The sequence below is a fragment of the Ursus arctos genome, unplaced genomic scaffold (genome assembly GCF_023065955.2).
Source record: "Ursus arctos isolate Adak ecotype North America unplaced genomic scaffold, UrsArc2.0 scaffold_18, whole genome shotgun sequence".
Lineage (NCBI taxonomy): Eukaryota > Metazoa > Chordata > Mammalia > Carnivora > Ursidae > Ursus > Ursus arctos.
In genome coordinates this window covers 17497541-17507757 of record NW_026622852.1, presented here as the reverse complement: position 1 = coordinate 17507757, position 10217 = coordinate 17497541, and the positions used below count along the sequence as shown (strand labels likewise).

Sequence of the window (10217 nt, the reverse complement as noted above, 5' to 3'; positions counted from 1 at the left end):
TAAGTGACCTGACCATAAAGGAAGTCAGAACTACTGGGACTTCAGTGCAATTGAAGCTAGATGAAGAAGTACTTGAAATATTGGGTGACTGTTCACAACTGCAGCTCAGGAGCAAACAGCATGCGCACTGGGTGATAAAAATCAAGAGTGGTATAAATGGTGAAGAACGTCTAAGGGTTCAGAGGATATAGAAACCACAACTAGAAGGACCGATCAGTAAAACTTTATAGAGGAGGTTGATCATGCACAAGAAATGATATTTGAAGGAGAGGTAAGACTTCAAGAAATGGTAAAAAAAAGGGAATTCCAAATGAGTGAAACAGCTAGTGATCCTAGTTGGTAAAACAAAGGGCATGAACACAACATGGGAAGATGCCTACATTTAGCTGCAGTAGAGAGCTCAGAAAGAGAAAAGGGTAATAAACTGTGTGGGGAAGATAGCTTGTAGCCAAATTGTAGAGATCTCAAATAGATTTTTGTGATTTCAAAATTTTGTTTCCAAGCCATGAAGTACTCACCTCACTTTACAAGTTCTTGTTCTAATATTTATTACTTCTTTTAGGCAATTCTCCCACATTTGATTAGGTCATATTCCATACTGAATTTGCAGGACAACCAATATAATGGACAAAGAGATCAAATTGTAATGAATATGGCCATGAGAATTTGTAATAATGATATTAAAACTTTGTATAATAAAAGCTCATAGCCATTTTTTTTTTTTTCCTGTTAAAGCTTTTCGAGTAAAGAACTTTTAGCTTAAAGTTAGAATTATGGGTTGCAGGTTATGGTTTGCTTTATAATATAATTTTTCTAACTAGCCATAAGAACTAAAAAATGTTGTTTAAGCTCTCATCTAAAGTTTATTTTGTAAACTTATAAATCGAATAGTTTGGGTTAAATATCTTATGAGGTCATGTCCAAATGGAATATTTTAAATTCTTTTTTTTTTAAATTATTTATTTACTTATTTATTTGACAGAGCGAGAGAGAGCAAGAGAGAGGGAAAGACAGAGAGAACGAGCAAGGGGAGCAGCAAAGGGAGAGGGAGAGGGAGAGGGAGAAGCAGGTTCCCCATTGAACAGGTAGCCCAATGCCGGGCTTGATCCCAGGATTCCGGGACGTGACCCAAGCTGAAGGCAGACGCTTAATTGAGTGAACCCCCCAGGTGCCACTATTTTAAATTCTATAATTCTATTTTTTAAGGAAAAATTATCACGTGCAAATTAATACTAATACCATAGGTCGTGTCTAGAAACATCTTAAGAAGGTAAATCAATTTACTACAAAGTTTCTAATAAAACCAATCACCCTTGCCATTTAAACAGTTTTCAACTTGATGAGTCTCACTTCTCTTTTGCGGTTAATAATATATGTAACATTATGTTATATATTACATATATTCTCTATACCTCTTTGCTTTTGAACCACTGTCCTCAAACCTTTACTGGCTTTGCCATTTGCCTTTTTGGGCAGAAGCTGAACACTGGTGGATCATATTTTCCTTTGTGGTTGACTTAACTCATTTATTTAAATTGATTTTGGTATTTTTGAAGAAACAATTTATCTCACCAGTGCATCACATATCACAGAAACACAGTATGTTTGATCTGGAAAGCCAGTCTATTCCTCTCATTTTACACATGAGTAAATAGTCAGAAAAATTAAATGACTTTCTCAAGATTAAACAGTTATAATATTTCCTCACTGATTCTACCCCAGGAGAGTATACAGAGTCTTCTACATAGCCATTGCATTTTAATTCAATTTCTAAAATTTTACTCAAATCAGTCCTATTGGTTCATTGCAAGTTAACAATAAGAAAAAAAAAATATTTGGAAATTTTTTCTTTCTCTCAAACAATGGACTCTTGAAGTTCAAAGTCATATTGTATTAAATAAAATATTGGTCAGTTAGTAGAAAGTTTACAAAAGTAAAAAATTAAGCCTGAAATGATCCTTACTTTTTTATCTTAGTATTTATTATACCAAGTCTGTGTCACAAGTTGAGCACAATTTGAGATCAGAAAACCTGAACAGATGTAACAAAATGGAAATATGTTTAAAAAAAAAATCACGAAATATCACTTCTATGACACTAATAATGTTCTATATTTGCCTTTCTTTATATAGTTTCTTTATACAGTCAAGACAATTTCCTGAAAATAAGTTCTTTGTTTTCTGAAAGCCCATCTGCTCTTGATGTTTACATATTATCTAATGAGTTGACTATTATAATTTTCATCATACATCCTGGATTCATTGCAAGATGCAAGTTCCGGCTTAGTTCTCTCTTCACATAAACCTGCTTGACCACCTCTAAACATAGTTAAGCACCTATTAGAAGCCAACATCATTCTCTCCGCACACTCCCTAGACTCAGTGAGTAACAAAATAAAGTCTTTTAGCCAACTTCATATCGAAAAGGGAAAAGGTGAAATCAATGGAACAATAAAAACTGCAATCTCTTTTTGTCACATTTTATGACCTCATCACCAACAAACTCCACAAGGTCATCACTCCTTGTATTAGTCTGTTAACGGTCTGGGCACAATCACTGCTACCTTTTGAACTGGCTTTTTTTCTTTTCTTTTTTTTTTTTTTTTCTTCTTACAATATTGCTTTTTGTTTGTTTGTTTTATTGGATGTTACTATAGGTTTTCCCCTTTTGTTTAAAATGAACTTCAAAGAAGAAACTTATCACAGAATGCAATAAATCCATTCAAGAAAGATACATGTGGTCCTCCAAAAATACCATTCCAGATAATTTCTGTTGCCCAGCCATATCAATTCTTTACAGTCAATTCAGATATCAAACCAAAAGCAGGCAAAATGAATGTACTCAATATACAGCTGATCTCAATTCCTCCTGTAACTTCTTGAAATGTAGAAGTACTTTTCTAAATATGAGAAATAGTCTAGTATATATGTGATGTTATTAGCATGGAGATAGACAAATTTTCTTTCAACAAATAACAAAATTTTAAATGTATAATGAAAAGATTCATCCAGTTTGGTTATAATTGATTTGATTATAACCTCTAGTTCCTTGTTGAAGTATCAGAGCCAAGAAAGATATATTTTTATCCAAAGTCAAAATAATAACCTATGATGGTTTTTAAAGTTTATTTAGATTTTATTTATTGTAGAACTGAGTTTAATAGTGACTTTAGAAACTTGTATTAATGAAATATTGGAAAGTTAGGTAGGAACTCTCAGCTATACAGATCCTATGAATTTTGCTCATAATTGTCCTCTTTAATTTAAGCATCAAGATGTTTTCTGTCTTCTCAGTATCCTCCAGGGAACTTTGCATTCCATTCCCCAAGTCTTTCTTCTACTCCTTATCAGAATACTGACTCTTTCCAGGTGGTTGTTAAGAACATGTACATTCTTCAGGCTTTACTCAGAAATTTTTTGCCTGCCTCTTCACATAACTGAATTCTGGATCTCATTCACAGTTTCTGTCTTCTAGGCAATTTTTAAATTCTTCCATCCTCTGTTTATCTCAGAGGCCAGACATCATCTGGATATTAACTTATCTCCTTATTGCCAAATTTAGGTCATTAATTTTGCACCAACAGGCCCATATGCCTCCCATTTTGAATTGTATGGCATCCACCTTCCTTTGTATTTCTGTTCGTAATTCTCACTATCAGTATCTTACCAATTCCCTTAGTTCTACAAGTAAACTGGCAAGCAGGAATAGTTATACTTTTCATTTTAAGCCTTCATTCTGAAAGTAAGACATGCTTTTGAACTCACACAATGCCCTAGTTACAAAGCTTCTCCTACTATTATATGAAAATAAGCTTCACCCTATCTCCTCTTCAGCTATCAGCTTTCAAGTCCAAAATGGACTTGAAATCAACTTTTCAAGTCTATTTGAACTTGACAAACTTGACTTGAACTGGACCTGAAAAGGACAAAACAGACTTTTCAAGTTCAAAATCTTAAAGTTCTAATCTTTGCACAGAGCTTCCGATTTTCCCTCGGTCTTACTTCCTTAATCCAGCACACCTGCTTCCTACTCCTTCAGAGTGATCTCGATCACTTCCTTTCCGCCAGTTTCAGAAGACAAAGAAGTGTGTTTTGTCCCTTTCTAAGCTGAACTCAGATGTGAAAGAGTGCTATCTTAATTACCCATGTGACCCTAGGCAAGATATTTTGGTTCTTAAATTTTCAGTCTTCTCATCTGTAAAATGGAGTTATTAAAGTTCCATCAAATTGCTTTATTAGTGGGTGGGGGGATGGGTGAAATAGGTGAAGGGGATTAAGACTGCACTTAATCTTGATGAGCAATGAGTAATATACGGAACTGACAAATCACTGTATTGTAAACATAACACTAATATAACTCTATATTCTAACGACACTGGAATTAAAATAAAAAATAATAAAAAAGAAAAAAATTAAAATAACACTCATGAATGCATAGCAAATTTCCTGATATTTCAAGTATAATAAAATGCTGTGAATATTTGTAATTTACCTCTTTTTTGTTGTTTAGAGAAACAATCAGAAATGTTTGCAAAACTTCATGTACCAAGGTTGTGTAAAGTCAACAAAGGTAAATACCACAATGTCATTCACTATTAAGGGACAGGCTTTGTAAGGGAAGCCTGAAAGCCAAACAAGAGAAAGAGAAGACACATGATTCATCATATTATCATCATCCCAGGAAGAGACTTGCAGTGGCCAATGGGATAATGTCTCCAAGAGGGGACAAAGAGTCCTTACACTTACCTATTTATAGGGTAAATAAAGAAACATACTTTGGCAGGGATAAACAGGGAGGATTTAGGAATCAAGCAATCTACATCTAAATTTTAGCTACAAGGAGAATTTTCTGAGGATTCTTAAGTTAGCTTTCCAAATCCTTATGAAAATTCAGATTCAAGCTTCTGAAGAAAAGGCACATGTTGGTCCTGTAGGAAACTGAATTTCATTCATTCATTCCTGCTGATGCAGAGGGAGCCCACTCTCCTATTTACTCTAATGCATGGTGACTTGATATTCTGAGGCCAGAAACCCTATAGTTTTCCTTATTGTTCTACAAATGTATGTTTGGTAAATATTGTTTCTAAGTGAAAAATTGCAATCAATCGGTAATAGTTTAAATAAGTTAAGTTATATACATTTGGTGGAAAACTAAAGGGTCATTTAACAAATTTTCCTTTTTTTTTTTTTTTAAAGATTTTATGTATTTGACAGAAAGAGAGACAGCCAGCGAGAGATGGAACACAGGCAGGGGGAGTGGGAGAGGAAGAAGCAGGCTCCCAGCAGAGGAGCCTGGTGTGGGGCTCGATCCCAGAACGCCGGGATCACGCCCTGAGCCAAAGGCAGACGCTTAACGACTGCACCACCCAGGCGCCCCTAACAAAGTGTTTTATTGAGAATTTAAATTTTGAAAAGGAAAACAATTCAAAGAAGTAACTCTAAAATTAGCTTATAAAATATGATAGATAGGACAATCTGATATACTTGAAGTCTTGTAGAAATCATAAGTTTGCTCCTTAAAAAGAAAAAAACAAAAATACAGATTTAACTTGATTGAAATATAATACACAGTGAGAATCATATAAACATATAAAATGCATGTATCAATTAAGGAAATAAAGAGTATTCTTAAAGAGAATCTAATTACCCATGACTAGTATCATTTCAAATTCAAGGAAGTTTTAAAAAGAGGTTTATGCTTGACAGCAAAACTAAAACTTGGGGGCAAAGAGCAAGTAGTCTATTAAACATCACTGTCAATCCTATAGAAATATAAGGCTTTGTGGAATTTTATTGATTTGCATGTACGTTTATTCTATTTCTGTTCTTAAAGCCAACACTACTGAAAAAGCCACGCACCAAAACCAGCATCAGCAGGAGTAGCAGCGGCAGCAACAATGAACGCAGAAAAGAAAAAGCCATAAACATTCATTTAGTTCACTAGAAGCCCCATTATCATCACTGCAATCTTCAAAGTTAGATCACTCCGTGGTAGCTTCAGATTTAATGTTAGAATCTTCTGCAACTAAATTGAAGAAATCAGCTGCTATCATCTTCTGAGCAGGGAAATTTATTCTGTGTAATTTAATGTAAAAGAGCCTTTCATACTTGTGACCGTTATGCTCTGCCACATTAGAGCAATAGCAAGACACACCGAAAAGCCAAGGGAAGTTTTTACAAGCTAGACTGCTTTATGGACACTACAAAGAAATAGAAGAAACTTGCAACTTAGGACACTGCATGCTGTTAATATTTCCAAAGCATTTTCCCCTAGTTTGTATAGATTTCTCCAACACTGGATTTGTAGACATCAGGCTCAAACTGATGTTTATGCTGATAAGGGACAACTCTAATGGCGGATGTAGAAGTATCTTAAAGAGGTCGGTTTGTACTTTTAGTCTGACCTTGGATGATTTTGACTCAAATAATCTACCATTTATAAAAGAAGTCTCAGAATATTTATGAGCTCTACATCAAAGCTAAAAGAATAGGAACCTGTATCCCTTTATGCCTGACCTGCTAGTCATCATGTTGAATGGGTCCAAAGATCTCCACAGATGTTGGGTCTCATTAGCATTAAGATAAAATCAACATCTATAACATGGCCTCTAAAACCTTGCAGGGTCTGGGCTCAGCCTACCACAAGGGTAACTTCTTGTGCTTTTCACCCTCTTGCCTTCTAATGGAGATTCACCCACAGTAGTTTTACCATAGTTCTTGGAATTTATCAGACTCTTTTTTGACTCAGGACCTTTCCTCTTCATCGTATCTATGCTTTACACCTGACTCAAGAAGTCTCTGCTGCCCTCCAGAATTAGGTTAGGCTTCCTCATTCGTTAGTTATTATAACATCTTACACGTTTCCTTTGTAGCACTTTTCCGAATTTATTTATTAAATTATGCAATTAATGAATTGCTTAAAACCTTCTCTTTTCCAACCCACTGAAATGTAGATTTTGTAAGAATAGAGGCTGTACCTCTATAGTTCTTTATATTATCACCAGTGCCTATAAAATGGTTATGCAAAAAATGTACTCAATAGTACTGGTTGCATGAATCTGGGGATGTCACTCCCAGGTGTTTTGCATATGCTAGCTAAGGAATTTGGGCATTAACCTGGCAAGGCTGTAGGAGCCAATTTACATGACCACTGAGGGACTATCAGTCCAACAAATTTTATAAGAGATTTCTTTTTTTTTCTTTCTTTCTTTTTTTTTGTCAGATGCTGAGGAAGGGGGGGAAATGCTGTCCTGACCGAGTAAACCCAAAAGACCTTCAGACTTCAGAATATCCACTTTTGCTTGGGGAAAAAAAGTAAATATTAGTCTATCTGGCATTGTCCTGCCATTTCCCCATGTACTCTCCCAGTTCAGGCACTTTTAGCAAATGGGTTCTCCCTAATCATCTCTGCATCTTAAATATGCTGAATGCTCACACTCCAGCAGGGCAATATAAACTAAAAGCCTATACTCTTCCTAGCAGTACTCACATTTAGGCATTATCAGTATCTTTTCTCTCTGGACTTGGAACAAAACTCAAAAGACATAAGCAACAAAACAAGTTAAAAAATGGTATCCTAGGCGTTGCCGTTACACTACAATGAGGCTAATGAAGAGATTATAAAAGGTTTTATGATATGCTATCTTCTATTGTGATTCAGTAGCACATTAATGACGTTAAGAATGACCCATTAATCTCAGACAAACGTTTAACTAATATACTTGCTGCACTAGGCAATATATACCTTTCAGTTAAAAAGGACATATATTTTATAATTTAAAGGACAAAATAGCTGAGTTCAAGGCCAACACTGCAAGGAGAACTCTAGAATTTTAAATTTCAAAAGTGCAATTTGGTTATTTCATGTACCATAAATCAATGTCCTGTGTAATCAAAAAAGGAAAACTGAAAGTCTGTCTAAATTAATAATAGTTGAGCAGCCCATGTATATTAATCTAATCTAACAGGTTTTATTACTCTGCAGAAATTTTCTCAAGGCTTAATATCTCTTATATAAAAAAGAAAGGATTGGGATTGATTAAAAAATATAATTGAGGAAAGTATTCATTTCAACTATAAATGAAAACTGGTAATGAATGAGCAATGAATGACCATGAGTTCTGTCATTGCTCAGTAATCATATTTAACATAGAAATATAGTTCAGATTAAAATATGCTGAGATAGAGCTGGAGAGGAATTAAAAAAAAAAAAAAAACCTAGGTATTTTAATTTCTAATTAGGTGCCTTGAAGCGGTGAGCAATTTCACTAAGACTAAATTGCCCTTGCTACTTAAAGCCTTATAGCTAGATGATATGGTCTAACAACCCTAACACTTTCACAATTAAAGTGCATAGGTTTTTGTACAGTTTAAAATATTTGAATAAAGCTTCAAAGTACAGTAAAATAACTGGTTATTATAAAAAGTTAATGTATCTATTAAGAAAAATATCAAAATATGGTTTTGTGTACATAAATGTAGATATATGTGTGGTGTGTATTTTAAATCTATTAAAGTAATACAATAAAAATTAAATTAGGTAAGAAAAATTAAGCAAAGAGAAAAATGTTCAAATAAAGGAACATAAATTTGTTTTATGGTTAAATGACATAATACGCACATCAATGATAAGAAGAGAATCTCAAATGGATTGAATTTCTATTAGCCAAGAAGAGAAAACAGATTCTATGATTCAAAATGTGTCAAAAATGACACCAGATATTTAGAAGAATTAGTAATATTCATGGTACTTAGTCCAGAAAAATTCCTCCTAAAGGCTATCAGAGGGCACTGTCAAACAATGAACAAGTGAAAATGGCACACTCAAATTAAATATTTATTAATTATTCTGTGCTAGGCAACCTACTGGGTGGTAGGTATTTAAAAAGTGAACAAAACAGGCATGTGCACATCCTAATCTCAGCTCGTCCACTTCAGACTCTCTGAGCGCCAACCCTAGTCCCCCATGTGGTCCCATTTCTGCTCCAACAAGATGAAAGAACAATTGTGAACCAGGAGAAGCTTGCCAAACTGCAAGTACAAGTGCTCAGTGATGGGAAAGGAACTGTGAGTGGAAAGAAGGGGTTCATAGAATGGTTATCGCAAATGATAAAAGCCTTCAGCTCACCTTCAAGAAGTGAGGGGTAAATAATATGTCTGGTATTGAAGACATGAATATATTCATGAACCAAGGAACAGTGATCAACTTTAACAATCCTACAGGTCAGGCATCCAGGGCAGCGGACACTTTCACCAATCCAGGCCACGCTGGGGCAAAGCAGCTGACAGAAATGCTACCCATGATCTCAAGCCAACCTGGTGCAGGGAGTCGGACTAATTTAAGAAGACTGGCTGAAGCTCTGCCCAATCTGTGCATGGAAAGCACCACTTACTGGAATTTAAAGAAAAACTGGGGAAAAAATTAAAAATAAATAAAGTTTTTAAACTTTTAAAGAAAAAAAAGGCAGGGGGGAAGAACAGTCTACTCCCATAGAGGAGGAGGAGGAGGATAAAGTTTCAGATCTTGTGGAGAATTTTGATAAACCTTCCAAGAATGAAACAAACTGAATTGAGTCAATTTCTGAAGAATATAAAACTTGAAGAAGTTACTAAGAGTGGCTATTTTTTTTTTTAAGATTTTTTATTTATTTATTTGAGAGAGAGAGAGCACTAGAGACAGCAAGCACGATTGGGGGGCAGAGGGAAAGGGAGAAGCAGACTCTCCATTGAGCAGGGAGCCCGATGTGCAGTTCAATCCCAGGACCCTTGGATCACAGCCTGAGTCAAAGGCTGATGCTTAACCAACTGAGCCACCCAGGCACCCCTAAGAGTGGCTATTCTATATTATGCCTGCTTTTTAAAATTTTCTTCATGGATCTGACAAAATCTAGATCTCCAATATTTTTAAGCCCAAGCACCTTGGACACTGCTGCTCTTTTCAGTTTTTGCTTATACACAATTCATCCTCTGCAGCTAATTAAGCTGAAGAAGCCAGGGAATAAAGTTTTAAACAAGGTTAATAAAGTTCTTTGCCTAGTACACAAATGAAAAAAATTTAAAAATAGAAAATAAAAAGTGAGCCAATAGGGATGCCTGAGTGGCTCAGTCAGGAGTCTGCTCAAGATTCTGCTTTCCCCTTCCCCCCATCTGTGCTCGCTCACACTCTGTCTCTCTCTCAAATAAATAGTCTTTTTTTTCAAGTGAGCAAAATGAAAAATT

The 10217-nt window shown here is 35.1% G+C and overlaps 1 pseudogene; it reads left to right on the top strand.

Annotated features, from left to right (window-relative positions):
• Positions 1-364: 364 nt before the first annotated feature.
• On the top strand, positions 365-9566 carry LOC113260662 (transcription factor BTF3-like; annotated as a pseudogene).
• Positions 9567-10217: the final 651 nt, after the last annotated feature.